Below are 21,477 nucleotides of genomic sequence, written 5' to 3'. Positions count from 1 at the left end.
AGAGCCTCATGATTGAATGAGAGACACAGATGTTATTGAGCTGGATCTTGGTATGCTAAATGATTCACGACCAATTAAATTAGGGTCCATGCTCAGTTCGAAAGAAAGAGAGGATTATGTGTCCTTAATTCGAGAGTTTTGCGACATTTTTGCTTGGATGAACTTCAAGGTATTCCTCCTAGTCTAGCTGTGCATACTATTCTTGTAAAGGAAGGTGCCCGCCTTGTACGTCAGAAAGTAGGTGTATGCCTTTTGAATTAAGGGACGAATTATACGAGGAACTACAAAAGTTGTGGAAAGCGGGTTTGATCTTTCCTATTCAACATATAGAATGGTATTCACCAGTGGTGATCAGGAAGAAGAATAATAATCAAATCCGTCTTTGTGTAGACTTTAGAGAGTTGATGTTCTTCAACATGATTGTTGTTGAATAAGTTACAGCCGCCTGATTGTTTAGCAAAGTGGTTAATCACTTTGTAGGAATTTGATTATGAGATTAAGAGCAAGCCGCTGAAGCTTCAGGGCATTGTAGAGTATCTTATGGATTTCGGAGAGCCAAAAGAGGTCTTGGCTGAAGGAAGTGACATGGAAACTTTGTTCAAGATTGATATGGCGTCTATTCCCTCCTGGTATGCTGCTATAACACACTATTTTTCTACGGGAGAGACTGGAGCTACTTTATCAAAATCAGAGAAGAGGAAGATTAAACATTAGGCATTGAAATTTTCCTTGATCGCAGGAGCATTATATTGACAGGGTGTTGATGATATTTATCGCCGATGTGTGATGTCTGACGAGGTTCCCTTTATTTCGGAAGAGTGCCATGACTCTCCTTGTGGAGGGCACTTTGCTGGGCGGTTAACGACACAAAAAGCTTTAAGAGCTAGATATTGGTGGTTGTTCATCTTCTAGGATTCATTTGACTATGTCAAGAGATGTGATACATGTGAAAGACATGATAGTCGAGAGAATAGGAAGCATGTCAAGATTGTGGGAGAGAAGGAAGGAGTCTCACTTGTAGCTTTCTTGCTTGCACAATGGGGGAATACACACAAGGGTGGAGGCTGAAAACAGTTTTCCTCTTCTTAGTTGTGGAAGCCAAAAGAACTCACATACAAAGAAAATAGGAGAACCCTATATATGGGTCTCAAACCAAACTCAACTAACTAAGGTGGCATACTAACTGAGCCACGAACTAGAGTAGATAAGGATAGCTATCATGTAGCTATTATTCATGGGCGGTGTACCAACCGCGTCTACAGCTGACAAGTCGGTAACATAAATACACAACGGTCACCCTGGTGTATCACGAGTGGAGCTCGATATCTCAACAAAGCATCCACTTACACCTATTTTGGCTATCCTTCCATTTGAGAAGTGGGGCATTGACTTTGTGGGTCCTATCACCCCATCGTCTACTACTCAGAAGAGGTACATTATAGTAGCAACTGCTTACTTTACAAAGTGGTCAGAAGCACAGGCGACGAGGCAAGGCAATGCAAAAGAGACTGCCAGTTTCCTACTTGAGCAAATCATCTGCTGATTTGGTCTGCCAAAGGAAATAGTATCATATTGTGGAACCCATTTTCTAAATAAGGTGATTAAAAGTCTGACTGAAGCTTGGAAAATCAAGCATAACAAGATGACCCCCTTTAATCCGCAATCTAATGGAAGTAGAAAGTACCAATAAGCAGCTTGTGGGTATCCTATCCAAGATAGTCTCCGAAAAGAAGCAGGACTGGGATACAAAATTATACGTGGCAGTTTGGGCGTATAATACGACGTCTAAACGAGCCACTAGCCACACCCCATTCAAATTAGTTTACGGGGAGGAGTTTGTCTTGCCCTTAGAAATTGAGTTGCCGACCATTAGATTCACAATTAATCATTCTCTGGGTGATGAAGATGCCCTATTTGAGCAGTTTACGACTATAGCCCACTTAGACGAGCTCAAATTGCAAAGTTTGTTGCACGAGGAGGTAGCTAAACGTCGGATGAAATGGTTGCATGATCTAAAAGTGAAGAAATATACTTTTAAAAAGGGGCAGTTAGTTCTATATTACAATGCGTGTAGGGAGCTATTTCCAAGAAAGTTGAAACCTCGATGGAATGGCCCTTACAAGATAGTTCGGATGGGTAAAAATAAGTCCACAATTCTATTAGATAATCTACAAGGGGTGGAATTTAAGAATAAGGTTAATCTTAATAAGATTAAACCTTATTATTTCTAAATATGCTAACGCACTAAATCCATTGCAAGTCCATGTTGGGGTTCATTGGAGACCTGCAGGAGAGCTTAAATTGGATGATGGGGCATTTAATCCCTTATTTGGAGCACCCATATCTCGAGCAAAGATATCATCAGGGGAGGATTATTTGGTGAAGCAAGGGATATAAAGTGATTGAGCAAGAAGACGGTACCTTTGTGTGGGAAATTAAAGTTTTCTGCCATCACTGCTTACAAATCTTGACAAGCATCCCTATTGAGTTTAATGAAGAAGGTGCGATGGAGCCGTCAATTCATCCTCTAAATATGTTGAACTTTGACTATCATAATTACAAATAAGGGAGTTCTTGATGGTTGGCTATGTAAACCCATTATGGACGTATACATTATACTTTGATGGAGCATCCAGGGGCCCTAATAGAAAAGGAAGTGTTGGGGTAGTTATATGAGATCCCTGACGTAGAGTTACAATGAAATTAGCTGCTTATCTTGGGGTAGGATTCACTAACAACATGGACGAGTATAAAGCTCTGATTATGGGATTGAATATTGCTAAGAAAGGTAGTATTAGGTGGTTGTTAGTAAAAGGGGATTCCCAACTGATCTTAAATCAACTCAATGGGACATATACAATTCGGAATCCTCTCCTTCGTATGTATCATCGAGCTACTATAACCCTACTTGATGAATTTGAGAGCATATCTCTTCAGCTGATTCCACGTTATTGGAATCAGTTTGCAGATTCCTTAGCTAATTTTGCTTATGAAGAGGACCTCTTTTTCAACTATGGTCCTAGTCCGGATGTTGCTATTAACACTGAGACAAGACCTGATCGCTTGTGGGGAATGTTATCAGACCACGCGTTATATGGCAGGCTATGGTTGATATGGTAAATGCAAAGAGTAGCTGAGACCCATCTACCACTATTATCTTGGACCCATAGGTTGATCCGCCGACATCTTATGCGTACGTCTCTTGCTACATATGCAGGAGGTATGGGCCATAACTTGATGCATTTAGTTTAGGGCTGAGAGCCCTATTTTTCCCCTTGGAATGGAGCGTATTTGCGTATATTTGTCTTCTTCCAAGGAGGGATCTCTATGAGCTATTTTGTTTGATTTCGTTAGGCCAAGAGGGCCAGTAGCTTTAAGTAGTTAATGTCTGATTTCTTTAGGCCAAGAGGGTCAGTTGTTTTCAGGTTTTAATAATCTATCTCTTTAGACCAAAAGGGCCAGTTAGTTTGCAGTGAAATGTGTTATTTCTCTATCTCTATTTGGTGCAAGTACGTTTAATGCTTTGTTGTTTTAGTGATTGCACCATACAGGTTGACAAAGTCGCTAGAGGGAGCCTTTGCTGCGAAGAAGCTTCTTATGGCCATTCCAGGTGATTTCATCCCCTTTTCGAGTTTTCCCCTTAAGCAATTAATGGTATATGTGCGGGTGAGGGTTACTTTTTTTTTGTTTGTGGGACTGGCACTTGAGGTATGAAGTCCCAGGTTTAGGCTCTGTATGTCTGGTGGAGGTCTGAGTAGTTATTACCTCCTACAAGGCATTGTCAGGCATTGAAATACATGTTTTAGATGGGAGTTCTAGTGATCCCGTTCTGCTGACCTGCTAGGCGGTCATTCTAGGAGTTCCTGCTAGTTGTGGGGCAGTTAGAGAAGCCTACTAAAATAATGATGGAAAGAGACAAAACCCTAAAGATCTGAAAGACAATATATGAATATACGCATGTGTGTAAAAAGGGATTCTAACCCCTTTAAAAATAGAAAAGGAAAGAAAGAAAAATCCTTGAGTTGTTATCTATCGCCTTGCGAAGGCCTGGTAGGTTCCTGGGGATGAGTCAGACCCAGGGCCGATGCCTTGTCTTCCTTGGGGTGACATCTTGCCCATAAAAGAAGAAAATAAATGAAGGTTGGAGCGAAAATAAAAGTGAGCGTTAGAAAAGGATTAAGTGTCGCCTCACGAGGGCTTGGTAGGTTTTTGGGTACCGATACAGGACCCGAGGCTGATGCTCTGTTCTCCTTGGGTCACTATGCTCAGCTCCTTCCTTTTTACACGCCTGAGTATGGCAAAATAGAAACCTAAAAGAAGAAAAACTATGCTAAAAATAATAATGCCTTTTGATCAGGCTATAGGAGTCCTCGCCTAGGAGGAGCTTCTGGTTGAGTTGTCCTTAGTTAGGTAGGTAGTTCAGACCACCACTTAGGACAACCTCTTTGATAGTTCTTTTTAGCTTGGCTGTGTTGGAGTAGTTAGTTAGTGACTAGCTTCGGGCCTTCTATCAGATTATGCTAGGCCTACTCTTCATGGATTTCATGCCTTGGTTTTGTCAGGGGGTAGGGTATGAGCTGTGATGTGTTGTGTTGTGTATTTTTTATATCAGCTTGATGCTCCTTTTTGTTGTTTATGTGCAGACTATTCGTGGGATTCGACGGACTGAGTTGCTCTATCCCGTGGTCACCAATGAAAGATGATTCTTGATGCTGAGAAGTACTTAAAATTAGCCCGGAAGGTGCTTAAAAGAGCGGCGGTGGCAATCAGTACGATTTTAAGCGGCAATGCCCGGAAAGTGCTTAAAAGAGCCACTAGACGATGGTCGGAGAATTTCCATAATTTTTTGGCATGGCAGACGAGACCCTGGGAGATGCCCGACAGTGCGGGACCTCAAGACGGATGTGCAAGAATTTTCGGCTCCCAATTCGGGTACCGAGCATGGAAGAGGGAGTGCCTGGAAGGCCAAAGGCCAAAATGCCAAGTGAGAATGGACTTTAGGAGAGCCCAAAGGGTGTGACCTTTGGGGGCTCCCTTTGGGGAGCCCAAAATCAAAAAACGTGGGGTTTGGGGGAGGGGGGGTGGGGGGGTCGCATTTTTTTCTCACACAGATGGAGGGAGAATGGGTTATCGGGCCAGAGAACAACCCCCTCGACTAATCTTGGCCCTGAGATGCTTCTATCCTTCGCTCTCCATCGCTCCAATCCGCTCCTCCAATGGCTGCCTAGTTGTGGAGATGCAGATCTAGTCTATCTCTCCTCCCTCTCTCTCCTGCATAGAGGCAATTCATGTGCAAGAAATCAAGAAGAAGAGGGGCTGAAGGATGCTTGTCCGACTGTGATCGGATTGCTTCAAGATGAAGAGAAGGCTGAGGAAAGAGGTTCAGCACTGAAGAATGGTTGCTGGTCAGTCCGTCGGCTACCCAGAATAATTATTAAAAAACCTGCAACACGCAAGACACGCGATATGCTCCAATTTTATGAAGAGATTTGCTTGTTTTTGTTGTTTCATGGTCCAAATGTTATTCATATGCAATGAATTTTTGTTTGAATCTTGTTTGCATCATGTTTGAGGGCTGTAACTACAAAAATGCAGAACCCATAATGATTTAGAGCCGTTATTAAATCTTTAAAACCCGCAAAATGCCATTTTTAATGGAAATTAGTGGTTTTTTTCGATTTTGAGTTGGGAGAAAGGAGTGGAAATTAGATAAAATGAGAGAAAATGTTAAGTTTCAGTCAAAATAATAAGTCAATACAAATAAATCAGAAAATACCTATTTACCATGAATAATAAATAGGAAAAAATAGTAAAAATTAAAGAAAATTGGGGTTTTCGTGCTCAAAAAATATGGAAAAATAAGATTTATGTGTGTGAATGTTTGGTGAGGTTAAAGAATGAGGCCAAGCCTCAGTTTGGCCTCATCCTTTGTGTTATAGTATGTGTTTATTATTTTTTAGATATAAAAATGACACAAAACAACCATTTACACCTATGCACCGCAGCAACACCTAAACGGTAAGGGGGGGATAAAGTTTGTTCGATGATTTAATTGCTGAAAAGATACAAATTCTAATTTCCCTCTTTGTGCATAGCATTTAGGGATCATTCCATAATTAAATATAGGTGATTAGTAGCACAGAAGTTCCGATGCTAGTTCCTAAAGCAACGCAGCAACGCTTAGTTAAAATTCATGAAAGGGCTATTTTCTGCACCTCACATGGCTCGTTTTTTTAATCATAAAATGGTTGTGCACAATCGTCTTACACCTTGCATCAAGCATGCCATGTCGTATCTCGTGGAATGCATTGCAATTGATTGATAAACTTTGAGCAACGTTGAGAGGACAGGAAACCCAAGCTGTGGGCTAGACGGGTGCCTCCATGGGGGAAAGTTTTGAGGCAAATCAAAATCTCCTGGAACGCCGAATTATGAAAGAATGGAGTTTGTGCGAATGTTATGTGTTAGCGACGCATCTTGGGGCCAATCCCTGAGGTGAAGAAGAGTCGCAGTGGAGCCATGGCAATCAACTGAGAGGTGCTTCCCTATGTGTGTATTACGAGGTATTATGCCTATATATTATGGGATCTCCCTTTGAGGAGGAGGGAAAGTGAACGTTGGACTACATATTGAATATAAATGTAAAATCATCATAAGCATTTAGTGCAAAGTGAGTTTTAGACGCTCCTAGCCCACGAGGCCGTGTAGTGGGTTTGTCTGTCGTATGCATGAGGTCCGGCTAGTGCCATAGCCAATGCCGTCCCATTTTAGGTCCCATCAATATGCGTTTAGCCTTGCACATAGCTTCCATAGGCTTAAACCAACATTAATTGTTTGCTATAAATTGAGAATAACCACTAGTAAATACATGCTTCATTGCATCAAGAGACGAGTACATCCTCTGAACAACACTATTGTAGCTGTGTATTATAGCAGTGCTTAATGAAAATCCAGGTCTTTGAATTCCCTTGCATTTAGAGCCAAAGGATACTCTCGAAGCGTATCACGATTTCTAGGATGATTAACACAAGTAGTAAGAAATTGGACTTCTTTCCTCCCATCCTTACTTCTAACTCTTGCATAAGCAAAACCATCATCAAGCACCTTTGTTTCCATACGCACTTTTGTAATATAGGGCTGTCCCAAAATCACTGCATATGAGGAATTATCTTGTACAAAGAAGTGTTGTTCTTCTTGTACATCACCAATCGTCACTTTTACATTAGGACATGTAGCATAAAGATCTCCCGAAGAATTATTTGCAGCCCTCATATGCCAACCATGATCAGTATCTACATGCCATGCACCATTTTCATACAATCCACTCTCAATGACATTTATCGCAAACCATGGTCAAGTAAAGCAACACAAGGAGTTTCACATTCCCCTATTTTCACTACCATTTCAATGGTAGCCCTTGCCCATGTGTAATGACTTCGAGGAATAAATCCTAGAGTCTCTTCTCCATATTATTGCATCTGCCTTACTCCACCATGCATATTGCTACAAGACAATGCATTTTCAGTCACTTTCTTCTATTTTCACATGTTTTCCACTGATTAGTAGCATCCTGCATAAATAAACCAGTACTTACTTCATGCTCATATTCAGCCCGAATACCCAACAAACCAGTTTCCTCTTCAAATTGCAGCAATGCACTAGTGGTATCACCAAGAAACTTATGCTTCCTCTTAATTATGTCAATGATCTCATCGTGAAATTCTCGCTTGGCAATACCAAGAACCTCTCCCAAGGTGAATTCCACCCGACTGTTTAGGATTCGTTCTTCAATAACCTTCTTAAGATCTGTGGCTGTCTCAATGTTAGATTGCAACTTATATCCTGGCTGCTTGCCCTTCTTTTTGCCCTCTTGTTTGTTATCATGTTTTTGCTCCTGACTGACCTCTTCCATAACATGTTCGGGAGGTGGCTGATTTGTAGCTTTATGCTGATCCACACTTCTTCTTGGCATTCTTTTAGATGTCCCTGCATCATCTTCATCTCTCAATATGCATACACTGAATATGCATTTACTGGTGATTCCCAACTAGTTATGTCACGAATGTCTTGCCTTGCTTGAGACATTTCACTATCCAGTGACCTTTCTCTTTTCAACTGCATGTAAAGCATGTGTCCATATTTTAGCCTTTGGACCAGCCTTTGGACCAACCATCACTTGGCCATGCATTCTATCCAACTGTAGACCAAAGTAGAAGCATGTACTGCCACATAAGCATTTCAGATAGCCAAGTCTTCCAACAACTTTTGCATACCTCCCTTTCCAAAATTCAAAGCAAGAGGCAATCATGTTTCTTGTGCATGGATCTTGCAATCTTTCCAAAAAATGAGATGTCATGCCAAGGTCTCCTAATAGGTAGCACAATCCTTTCTTTCACACTGCAAACTATCACACCACATACATCTTTTTCCTGGCTTAGGGGCTGTTGCCCGTCCCCTTTCCTCTTGTTCTTTTTCATTCAATTTTGCAACCTTCAATTGAAGATCCTGTATCCCTTTGACCAATTCATCTAAGACATCTTCCCTAACAAAGGAAACAATAGCAAGTACAGTCATAGGGTTAGCCACAGAAGCAGGTGGCTTACTGGATACTTCAATATATTTCAATTGTTTTGCGTGTAACAGTGGGCAAGCTAGAGACATGCAATCTTTCTCTTCTTCTATGCTTTTTCACAAGTGCAGTAACAACTTCTTTGATATGTCTTCACTCTGTTTTCAGACCTGTCTCTGTAGTTTGATTCTCCAGCAAATCATCAAGCTTCTCTTGAAGCTCTGGATCAGCTACCTGTAGAAATAATTCAATTTTCTGACTTGCAAGAGCTTGTTGTTCTGCAAGATCCAACTGGTCAAATCGACTTTCAAATTCTCTTAACAATTCTATAGCCACAAGACCCTTGGGTTGTAAAACCCACTCCTGAAAAGTCTTGCGCGTAATCAAACTGGTATCCTCAATGTAAAATTCTTCCCTGAGTGTCTTCTTGAAAGCTATCTAGTCAACATCCTGCATGTATAATTCAGTAATTCATGCTTTCAGTTCATATACAATAACACATACCAAATACCGGCTCCATGCAAGTTGAGCTGCCCCAAAGAATTCCATCTTCTGAGCATAGGTATGTACATATGCAGATACATTCTTACCATTGAATAACTTCAATTGCTTGCAGAGCATTTATCACAACACTTTCTTTTTGAGTAGAAGCTTGCATCACCTGTTGTTGTTGTTGTACCTACATAAGCATATTCATATTTTGCACCAACTATTGCAAATCATCACTGGAGAATGTGTTAAGGTTCTCCCATCTTGCCTTTTCTTCTTCATATGACCATTCAAGTTGGGTTCACCAATGTCGGAGGGATTTTTGTCGAAAGATCATATCCATCGGGGATCAGAGATAGAAGGAAGTAGAGATAGGAGATGGAAGAGAAGAAAAAAAATAGACAAGAGGTAAATACGACAAAGAAAAAGCACAATGAATTGAATCAATATATATTGATAAAACATGAAATTATTTGTTTGGCACTACTTAGAAGCAATCTCCAGGCATTAGATCTCTTGAAGCTCCTTCATAGACCAAAAATATGCATCAAAATAACATCTCCTTCTATGGTGCTCGAAACCCAAATCTGATGGCTCCCTTGGCTTTGGAAGGGGGATAAAACCCCAATAAACTTGATCTAGGATCTCCCATCTCACTTCTTCTTCTTCTTCTAGTTCAAAGTGCAATTTTTAGCCCGTCTCATAGCGATCGCGACCCGCGTGATTTCGCCAATCTGTCTTTTTTAATGAAAATCTCATAACTGGCTGAAAAAGCAACTTGCTTTTTGCATGTCATTCTAATCTAGAAGTTTTTTTAACTTTTTTATATTTTTTACAATAAATAATATCAAAAATAGGCTAAAAGTGTCCAAAAATCTAGTATTTTTGGACCATTCATGCCACTCACACTAGTACTAATGACTCAGATCACATTGACTCTCTTGATCAATAAGAAAGTCGGATGATAATGCATTCCATGCATTTTCACACTGTGTCCGTGTAGCATCACGACATCGGTCAGTAATGATCCTTCTAGGCAACCCATGGAGACTGAATATATTCTTAATGAATAATCTGGCAATACTTTTAATTATAATAGGGGGTCCTATGGAACACAAAAAAGGGGGGGTTGTTACATCCTTCCCTCCTTAAGGCATCGAGATTTCCTCATATGGAAAGGAATTGGGGGTATCGTTGGTTGAGAGTACTCTCATTAATCCATATGGTATCTTCTTTTGGATAGTCCTTCCATTAGATGAGGTACTCTCGGATAGTTCTACTGCTCAATCACTTGTCTCGAATATCTAGGAGTCTATCGAGCTAGAACTCGAGGACTCCTTGGCTTGGCATTACAACTTGCTGATGATTGAGTACATGGCAAGGATTGGATATGCATTTCTTTAGTAGGCTAGCATGAAATACATTGTGAACCTTTACATTCTCGGGGAGTTGGAGTTTGTAGGCATTGGGCCCTAGGCACTTGAGGATCCTGAAGGGCCCACAATACCTTGGACTTAGCTTTTTAAACTCTCCCAATGATAAGGAGCTCTTCTTCAGTCATACACAAAAAAAAACCATATCTCCTTCTTTGAAGAGCTGCTCTTGTCTATTTAAATCTGCATAGGCCTTCTTCCTATCCTTGGGCGGCTCTAATATCTTGTCTGATGGCCTTGACCTGCTCATCCATTTCCTCTAGCATTTTCTTGGAGGCTTTGACCCTTAAGTTAGGATCTGAAAAATTTAGTGGAGTATGAAAATCATGCCCATACAATGCTTGAAAAGGTGTCATTTGAATGCTTTGTTGGTAAGAAGCATTGTAGGCGAACTCTACCAATGGTAGAAATTGGATCCATTTTTATGGATCACGGCAGCAGTATGCTCTAAGAATGTTTTCAATGACTTGGTTGACTCTCTCAGTTTGGCCCCATCAGTTTGGGGGTGATAGGCTATACTTAAACAGAGTTGAGTTCTAATGACCTCAAATATCCCTCTCCAGAAGTGAGATGTGAAGAGGGAGTCACGGTCACTAATGATCCTTCTGACCTCCTTAATGATTAATCTAGCAATAATTTTAATTATATTAGGGGGGTCCTATGGGACACAAAAAGGGGGGTTATTACATCCTTCTCCCCTTAAGGGATCGAGATGTCCTCATCTCAAAAAAATTTTGGGGTATTGTTGGTTGAGAGTACTCTCATCAATCCATGTGGCATCTTCTTCTGGATAGTTATTCCACTGGATGAGGTATGCTCTGAGAGTTCTACTGCTTAATCCCTTCTCTCGAATATCTAGGATTCTATTAGGCTACAGCTCAAGGACTCCTTGGCTTGGCATTACAACTTGTTGATCATTGAGTACATGGCTTGGATTGGATACATATTTCTTTAGCAGTCCAACATGCAATACATTGTGAACCTTTACATTATCAGGGAGTTGACGTTTGTAGGCATTGGGCCCTAGGCACTTGAGGATCCTGCATGGTCTGCAATATCTTTGACTTAGCTTTTTAAACTCTCCAAATGATAAGGATCTCTTCTTGGGTCATACGTTAATAAAAACCATATCTCCCTTTTTAAAGAGCCGCTCTTGTTTCGATCTGTATAGGCCTTCTTCCTATCCTTGGGTGGCTCTAATGTCTTGTCTGATGACCTTGACTTGCTCATGTATTTCCTCTAGCATTTTGTTGTAGGCTTCTACCCTTAAGGTAGGATCTAAAAAATTCAGTGGAGTACGATAGTCGTGTCCATACAATGCTTGAAAAGGTATCATTTGAATGCTTTGTTGGGAAGAAGCATTATAGGCGAACTCAACCAATGGTAGATATTGGATCCATTTCTTAGGTTCGCAATAGCAATATGCTCTAAGAATATCTTCACTGACTTGGTTGACTCTCTGTGTTTGGCCATTAGTTTTTGAGGGTGATAGGTTATACTAAAACAGAGTTGAGCCCCAATGGCCTCGAATATCCCTCTCCAGAAGTGAGTTGTGAAGAGGAGTCACGGTCACTAATGATCCTTTTGGGCAACCCAAGAAGTCTGAATATTTCCTTAATGAATAATCTGGTAATAATTTTAAATACATTAGGGGGGTCCCTATGGGACACAAAAAAGGGGGAGTTATTACATCCTTCCCCCCTTAAGCGATCGAGATGTCCTCATCTCGAAAGGAATTAGGGGTATTTTTGGTTGAGAGTACTCTCATTAATCCATGTGGCATCTTCTTCTAGATAGTCCTTCCATTGGATGAGGTACTCTTTGCGAGTTCTACTCATCAATCGCTTCTCTCGCATATCTAGAATTCTATCAGGCTAGAGCTCAAGAACTCCTTGGCTTGGCATTACAACTTGTTGATAATTGAGTACATGGCTAGGATTGAATACGTATTTCTTTAGCATGCTAACATGAAATAGATTGTGAACCCTTACATTCTCGGGGAGTTGGAGTTTGTAGGCATTGGGTCCTAGGAACTTGGGTCCTAGGAACTTGAGGATCTTGTAGGGCCCGCAATACCTTCGACTTAGCTTTTTAAACTCTCCCAATGATAAGGAGCTCTTCTTGGGTCATACATTAATAAAAACCATATCTCCCTTTTTAAAGAGCGGCTCTTGTCTATTTGGATCTGCATAGGCCTTCTTCCTATCCTTGGTAGCTCTAATGTATTGCTTGATGCCCTTGACTTGCTCATCCATTTCCTCTAGAATATTCTTGGAGGCTTCTACCCTTAAGGTAGAATCTGCAAAATTCAATGGAGTACGATAGTCATGCCCATAGAATGCTTGAAAAGGTGTCATTTGAATGCTTTGCTGGTAAGAAGAATTATAGGAAAACTCTACCAATGGGGTAAATATTGGATCCATTTTGTTTGTTCGCAGCAGCAATATGCTCTAAGAATATCTTTAATGACTTGGTTGACTCTCTTTGTTTGGCCATCAGTTTGAGGGTGATAGGTTGTACTTAAATAGAGTTGAGTCCCAATGGCCTCAAATATCCCTCTCCGGAAGTGAGATGCGACTTAAGGCTTCAATGACCACATTCTCTTTACCAGGTCTATACATGATCTCAAAGTCATATTCTTGTAGAACCTCAATCCAACAACATTGCCTCATATGGAGGTCAGCCTGGGTGAAGATCCCCATTTGAGACTCTTGTGGTTTGTGACCAAAGAGATCTTATTTCCAAGCAAATAGTGTCACCAAAGTTTGAGAGCATGAGTAACTACGAACAACTCCAGGTCATGAGTAGCATAATTCTTTTTATGGGTTTTTAGCTTCCTTGAAGAATATGCTATAAGATGACCTTCTTACATTAGTACCTAGCCTAGTACAAGTGAGCCAACATCTGTGACAACTTCGAATTCCTTGCTCAAGTCTGGGAGTTTCGAAATTGGTGCTATCACTAAGCTATGATTGAGTTGATCAAAACTTGATTGTTCAGGGGGCAATCACACTATGGCAACCTCCCTTTTTAGTAGATTTGTGAGGGGTGCTGCAATTAAGGCATAGTCCTTAATGAAGATCTTGTACCAACCTATTAGTCCAAGAAAACTACACACTTCTTTGATAGTGGTTGGTGGAGGCCACTCTTGGACATCCTTAACCTTTGTAGGGCACTCATGGACCCCTAGATTCATTACCTTGAACCTAATAGATGTGGGCTCTTTTCTAAGTAGAAATTCCACCTTAGCAATTTATCTAGTGCAAGTAATTTCTCACCCATTTGCTAATTCGACAAGCAAAGTAGGTGCAACTACAGTGGCTATTCCTAACCTTCTTGCATAAGCTAGTGAAATGAAGGAATGAGTATTACCACAGTCAATTAGGGTTTTGAATTTCTTACCTTGGTAATCCATGGAGTTTGGATCACCGAAAATTGGCGATTCGGCCCCTTTTTATGGAGACCGGCATAAACTGATGCCCTCTCAATCTTAGCTTCCATGGATAGGTCTTCTCCTTCATTGATTTCCTTAATGGTGACATTGGAAGTTTTTTCCATTCCCATTGCTGCACGACCACGCCCACGGGTAGCCCTGGCTTGCCCACTAAATTTTCCTTGACTACGATCTTTGCTGAGTTTGGGACATTCTCTTTTAAAGTGCCTAGGTTCCTTATAGTAAAAACATCACATATTCTAGTCATTTTTTGAGTGGGGACAAAATCACTAACTACATTTGCCTTTGGCTTCTTCCATTGGCCTTGACTCTATCCTTGCACCCTTTTAAATTGAGCTTTGGACATCCCTAGATTTTTGTCTTTGTAAGACCAGGTTCTGTTATTCCTGGATTTTGGATGGACTTCTTGGAAAATGGGTCATGCTCTTATCAATGCATATTGTAAATCCAAAGGATGCATTGATTCCAATCGAGTGTTCATTGATGGATTCAGTCCATCAAGAACTTAGAGACTTTTTGGGAAATACTCATTGTCGGGGCATATTTTAACAATGAGACAAATTTTGAGTAGTATGCCTCTAGAGACAGGCCCAACTGTTTCAACTTAAAGAACTCATTCATCTTCTAAGTTTTGTATCCAAGTGGCATGTACCTTCCCTGCACTGCTTCTTTTAGCTTATCCCAAGTTACTCTACTTTTTGTGACTACTTGATCTTTACACCACTGCTTCCACCAATCCCGCCAGTGAGTTTAAGCTTGGCAATCATAGCTTGTTTTGCAAGTGTTGTTCCTACTGCGATGAAGTAATATTCCATGGATTCAATCCATACTTTGGCATCAGCTTCAACAATCTTCCCTTTCCCATCAAATTCTGGTGGTTTGATTTGTTTGAGAAGAAACTTCTTCTCTTGTGCCTTTGCCGGGGGAACAAGATTTAGATTTTGTATTTGGGGTTGTATCCGGTTTCAATTTAAACTTTTCCATTAAGATTGCATTTACACATCTCTTCACAACTTATCTCAATGCGTAGATTATTTTCCATCAATACCATGCAACAAGACAGATGATCATAAATTTCTCATTTATCCATAAAGAGGCATAAGTCTTAAGTATAATTATTCGGGAATAGATAGAGATAGGATGGGATGATTTTTCTTTCAAGAGATACATCGGTGCTAGGTTAATAATTTCTTATTGGATTCGGCTATGGGGACAAAATGGTAATATGGGTTTGGGGAATGGATTCTCAGGAAGCGGTAAGTCATGGGAAGTTTAGGAAATCTCCATTTGTGATAGCCATGACATTTATTTCGACCCATTACTTTAATTCTATTTGCTGGCAAGACTTTGACCACCTCCTCATAGATGTAGTGAGGTTGTTCTACTTGCTGTCATCCAACGTACATGATCGAGTTCACATGTTCCTCATGGAAGATGAATAACTTGATAGTCTTCAAGTCCTCCAACCATTTTAGCCTCTTCGGATTGTTTAGAAGATAGGCAAGCCAGTTGGCATCTATGTAGCAGTAACTTGCACTCCAAGTCCAATGCCTTTCCACATAGAGTGGTTAAGAATTGTAGAGCCGATCCAAGATCCCCATCATGTCAATTCTTCTACGATAACTTGAACAATTCATAGCAGTCCTGAACATGATATGAAATATGAGGAACTTGCTCCATGCCTCGTAAGTCTGGAAGCAACAACAATCCAGAAGTGAGCAAAAGAAAATTGTTTTTTAGTGAAAACATCACTTCACTCTTCCTGATTTATTCTTATCTTGATTGTGTTATTTGTTGGTTTGCTTTGATACCAACTGTAACGTGCTTGGGTCGTGACACATCTTAGTAGTCCAATCTAAAAGATGTTGTCTGGCCCTCCCATGGAATGTCATAGGGTTTGTCGGTAGTGAATCCCAAGTTTGCTCCGCAATGAAGTGTATCAATCAACCCTGTTAGGGTGTCGACCTGAATCTTTCTAGGTTCTAACAGTCAACTCATGCTACAGCCTTCTAACGTCCGGTCTTCACACGATCTACTTTGAGTAGATCATCTAAACTAAGATGGCACACTCATATCGCACTTGATTCAAAGAGAACGGGAAACAAGAGGGATGCCTTGACCTCTCTACGCGTAAGGTAAAGTCCCATTCCGGTCCCCTAAAATGATATGAGCCAGTGTTCTTTCCTGCATTAACTATGGTCAATATGTCATTGTGGTTTGAATGTTGAGAAGCCTCCCAATTCTCTAGGACCACCCTATTATAGGACAGACCTGTCGTCAAGGGTTCCGCCCACCCGCTTCCCTTGATAGCTTTAGTTTTTTACTTACCTAAGGACACATTAGTGGAAACACATTCAAGAAACTTCCTTAATTAACTCGTTAGTCACATATTCCTTTAAACACCATATTGGGGAATATGGGAATTTCCCATAAGTTTGAGACACGTGGTCAAATCTTTAGATTTGTCATAACTTGAACACTATAACTCCAAATCGAATGCTATATAGCTCAATAGATTCCATTTTTCAAGCGCTTTCCAATGATAGGTCACACCATATGGTTTTGAGAAACTTATGGCCATGTTATCCGAGTGCCAACTTTTTAGTATTCAAAAAATGAGAATTGGAAATTCCCAAACTCACTAATATTGTGGTTTTACATGATTTTATGCACTGACACAAAAACACTTCAGACAAATTTCTTAAAAAGTAAGCTTTATATTAAAATTTCAACTGAGATACAAATCCCATCCATAGGACAATTCCCACAATCCATAAGGATGTGTCTTATTATCCTCCAAGTTTTTGCCCTTGCACTAGTAACAGGGCCTTGAGAATCCATCTCGAGTCACGTAGACCGTTTGAGTAAGGACCTATAGGTAGGGAATTTACATCCAAAGCCCCCCAGCATCCAAGCATCCTCTTACAATCAAAGTAATCCACAGAGACCTCTCGTGGTGGGTTCAGTCCATATTCCCGTCATGGTTATTTAGAACCCCCTTGGATAGGGTTGGCGGCCAGCTTGGGGGTGGCTTGGTGCGCCCTCCTAGAATTTAACTCGATTAATTATACAAGATCCTTATGAGAGCTTTGGTCTAGTGATCCTTTCACAAACAATGCTCCTAAAATTTACAAGCACAAACAATAATGTGGGTTGATGCTCAAAACACTTGCTAAGGTGGAGTTCCTTTTTGAGCGCTTAGCATTGAACCTTCGGATTTTTCTTGCCTCGATGAGATTGGCCATGATGCATTTACATCGAATCCTTGATGTCATCATCCATATCCTTCACCTAACAGAGGTATCCTAGGTACAAGTCCTCTTACTCCTAGATGAGTAGTCTACGCTTCATCCCTTGATTATCCCTGCAATAGGAATTGCAATTGGCCTTTAGTCAGATTAACTCATATAGCAATCATAAGATGCAACTTCCTAGATGCATCTCCTTCATGATAATTTTGATGTAAAATGTCAATCCCTGGCAGTCCATATCATTTTTCTATACACTTGAGTGCAGACATCTATCAATTCCTTTTATCTCTCATGCATGCCAATTCTAGTGCATAAATTTTAATGCTCCATGAACAGAAACTAATACAAAATCCCTTAATTTATGTGTGCACCAATGCGATGTTTATTATGAAAATTGTTGCATTCTATAATGTCATGCTTTTAGTGTAATAAATTCCATCATTTTTTTTACTAAGGAGAGAATAATACAATCTCCAACATGTTTTTTAATGCAGCATAATTGGTGACTTGCTATCATGAATTTTAGCATGAATAATTTTTTATACTTAATGTAATTGATTTGCATTTATTGTTCCTGTGAGATGATTTCTACTAGAGTAAAAATTAATCGAATGCACCTGGTTACTAAGTGTTGCGGTTCCTTGACTCGTAGCTCCATCATTTGATCCGAGACTAGCGTTCGCTTGAACCTTCCCTCGCTTTGGAGCCATTGTTTAGCTCGGGCCTTCTTCAACAGATGCGCGCATGGACTATTACGGAAGCTTGCTCCTTACAAGAGACAAGGCGTGGGAACCCCTCTTAAGGGGGTTGGAAACTTCTAGAAGTTTCCTCTCTCTCTCTCTCTCTCTCTCTCTCTCTCTCTCTCTCTCTCTCTCTCTCTCTCTCTCTCTCTCTCTCTCTCTCTCTCTCTCTCTCTCTCAGCGTAGTTTGGCAAGGGGGTTGGTATCGCCTTCATCCCAAGGGTGGTCCTTATAGTGACAAGGAGGGGTGGCATGGGCGTGATGGTGGTCTTCTCCCTACCCTCCACCTGGGCGGCCAAAAATGGCTTATCGCCATGCAGCCGTTGTTGCAAGTTGGGGGGGAAGAGATAGTGGGGGTAAGGGGAGGGAGGTGACACACGTGTGCCCCTCCTCCTCATCGTTATCATCATCATCGTTGAATTCTTCTTCCCCTCCCTCCTACCAGTTGGCAGCATCGACCAGGGGAGAGTAAAAAAAATTCAATATTTTTAAGTATATTAGGGGGGGTCCTATGGGACACAAAAAAGGGGGGGTTATCACATAGAGAGACTTTATCTATGTAGCCTCTACTTCCTTTATGTATAGTATCTACTCTCCATTGTGTGGCCTTAGCAAGACTCATCCTAGATTATCCCTTGCTTGACAAAATTCTAATGAAAGAGGGACTACATGTTGCAAGTGAACTAGGACAAGGAACAATACTTGATGTTGCATGATACTTATACTTCTTAGTTAAGTTCCCACGATTGCTCGATGCTTGCATTGCACTAGAATATAATCTTGAGTTCTACAATTGGATTCTAACATCTCAGAGTGACACAAATTCATAGATTGTAAGTATGCGTATAAGTTAAATTTAGTTCAATAATTGTTTATAGCTCAAGCTTTAAAATAGATCCACACATTTTACAAGTAATGACTATCAACAAGTAGAGGCAACCAAAATCAAGGTCAACACAACTAGACTCAAGTAAGTGGTGCTTCTTCTAACATATTCTTATAAATAAAGAGCATGCCAATTGCATGTACTCTCATATTCCTATCAAGTGAATGTCGGATAGTACAAGTGCTTAGGTGGGTTGGCAGATCAAATGTTTGAAACTACCAAGGACTACCCTCCCCTAGAAGAATTACCAAAAGCACCACCAAAAAAGCAATGAGGGCCTACCTAGAACATATCAATGGAAGAAATTGCAAGGATCATGATCCATATATAATTGTGCCTGTAGAGACATCCTTGTAGCTATTCTCTCCATACCAACAAAGAAGGCACAATATTAATGAGAAGACAAGATTCTATAAATGGCGAAAGCTCCTTCATCAACCAAGCCATAATTTCAACAAACCCTACCTCCAGTCCCATGAATGACTTCATCATTACTTCTTTGATATCAACCAAGCTATCCCACTTGAAGAGCCTCCTTATTAAGTCTCTTGATCTTATCATATTATTATCATCAAGATTGGAAAAACTTTCTATACTATATTCTATCTCAAAGGAAATATAAAAGAAAAAAAGAGAAAAAAAATACGCACAAATACAACGTTGCATATAAGGGTCCTTAAGTTAGGTATGCTACGTGGCCTTGGTGGCTAACTCCATCCCTAACCCCTTAGTCATGATTCATATTCCTCCACATAAGCTTGTCTTGTGTTCTTTTCATGGGTGACATCTTCAACCTTAAGACTTGGATCATTTTTCTTCTTTTTATATGGAGGGGCATTTTAAATATTAAAATCCTTCACATCAAAAAGGGAGACTAGCTCAAGGACCTTTGAAAACCTGTATCTCAATCTCCTGAGAATTATCATGTCTTTATCCATAAGTGTAAGCCTATGTGCATGAGAAACACAGATATAAGAATCTTGGAAAAACTCAACCAAAAAATCTTATGTAGCATCCTGAATACAATTGAGAGTTGTCCTAGTCCATCTAAAACTATTAAGGCTATGCTTGTCACAAATTTATCTGACAAGCTTCTGAAAAGACTTGGAATTGCATTATTCAAAGCCTTGATTGCACTTCTAATTCATAGTTCCTGATGTATTATGAAATGCAACAACAAACTTTCAAGGGCGCATAAAAGGAAAGACACACCTAGGGAGCATTGGAGATTTGTCTCTCTTAGTCACTCACACAAGTTCTTCCAATCTTTCCAATCTCTCATGGCCACAATAACAATACAAGAAGCATAACAACAACAAGACATCTTGTCATTTCTTAGTACTGCAATTCTATTGAGCATTGCAATCTCTATTTATTAAGAGGAGCCTTTGTTATTATATCCATGAATGTGAGCCCCATTGGCTACACAATACTTTGAGGTTTTTCTCATGATGCCCCATTGACTAGTCTATCCCTCAACAACAATGATATTACTTTGCATTACTTACCAATCAGAAATTGGTACCCTACTTCATCAACAATTGAAAAATAGAAGCCATCACGCTATCTTCTAACTATGTAAAAGCAAATGTATGCACATGCATTCACATGATAATTGCACCATAATCTATACAAAAATTGCATCCTCAAGTGTAGGACAACACTCTGGATTTTGCCTTGAGTTTGGTGGCCTCGAATTCTTGATCCATCTCCCAATCCATACATACATCCAATGCATGCATGCAATCAAACTAGCACTCCCTTAGGAAGAGAGAATGAGAGGTTTTTCCTTGCAATAGTATAAGCAAATGTAGTAGCATTGCAACTTCTACCTTGAGCCAAAATCCTCTATGATCCTAGCTTCAACCGGTCCAATTGATTACAAACAAGCTCCACTAGGAGATCCTAATTTCATGAGCCACATTCAATCCACATTACCACTTTTTGCTTGGCAGAATCCAGAGTGGATAATAACTCTAACTCTTGCAATGATATTCCAACAACTTCAACAAGCTCCAACGATAACCGCCACTTTCCTCACAATGATGCCACAATTGTCCTTGACATTCTTTGTCCATAGTAGTGCAAGATAAAATATGCTATCTCTGACAAAGAGTGCCATGAAACTAGTACTCATCTAGGAGGGGGGTAATGTTAACCATATAGGATGGAAGGGCATAGGACAGAAGGCAGCATGACAATACAATGAATCATCAAGGATATAAAAAGAAATAAAAAGTAGGTGAAAAAGTAAAGAAAAGTGCAAATCAAGTGAAGGGAACAAGGCATATAATTTTTGGCCAAAGCTTGCAATGATATAATTAATTGTAATATGTTTTGAAAGTTGAACGTAGCATCCATGCAAATTGTAATATCTTCCATTGAGTAAAAGGACCTGTAGCTCGGGTACTAGCTTTTGTTCACCTTCATGACAGTCTAATGTGTAAGTATACACTGGGAAAGTTTGACCAAGAGCCAAACAGGAGAGAAGGGTGCTTAACTTAAGTAGAAGCCCAACCTCTAAACCACATGTATAAAAATCAAAAAGTGAATGGATAAGCTCATTCTTCTGGTGTGCAAACTTGAGAGCATGCTTCTTCTTCTTCTTCTTTCTATTCTATCTACTTGTGCTGCATCTTGAGAGTGAGGGAGAGA

Source organism: Lygodium microphyllum, chromosome 9 (genome assembly GCF_053477565.2).
Source record: "Lygodium microphyllum isolate KBCC chromosome 9, Lygodium_microphyllum_v1.1.10, whole genome shotgun sequence".
NCBI classification, from domain to species: Eukaryota; Viridiplantae; Streptophyta; class Polypodiopsida; order Schizaeales; family Lygodiaceae; genus Lygodium; species Lygodium microphyllum.
Note: the sequence above shows the minus strand (reverse complement) of the source record.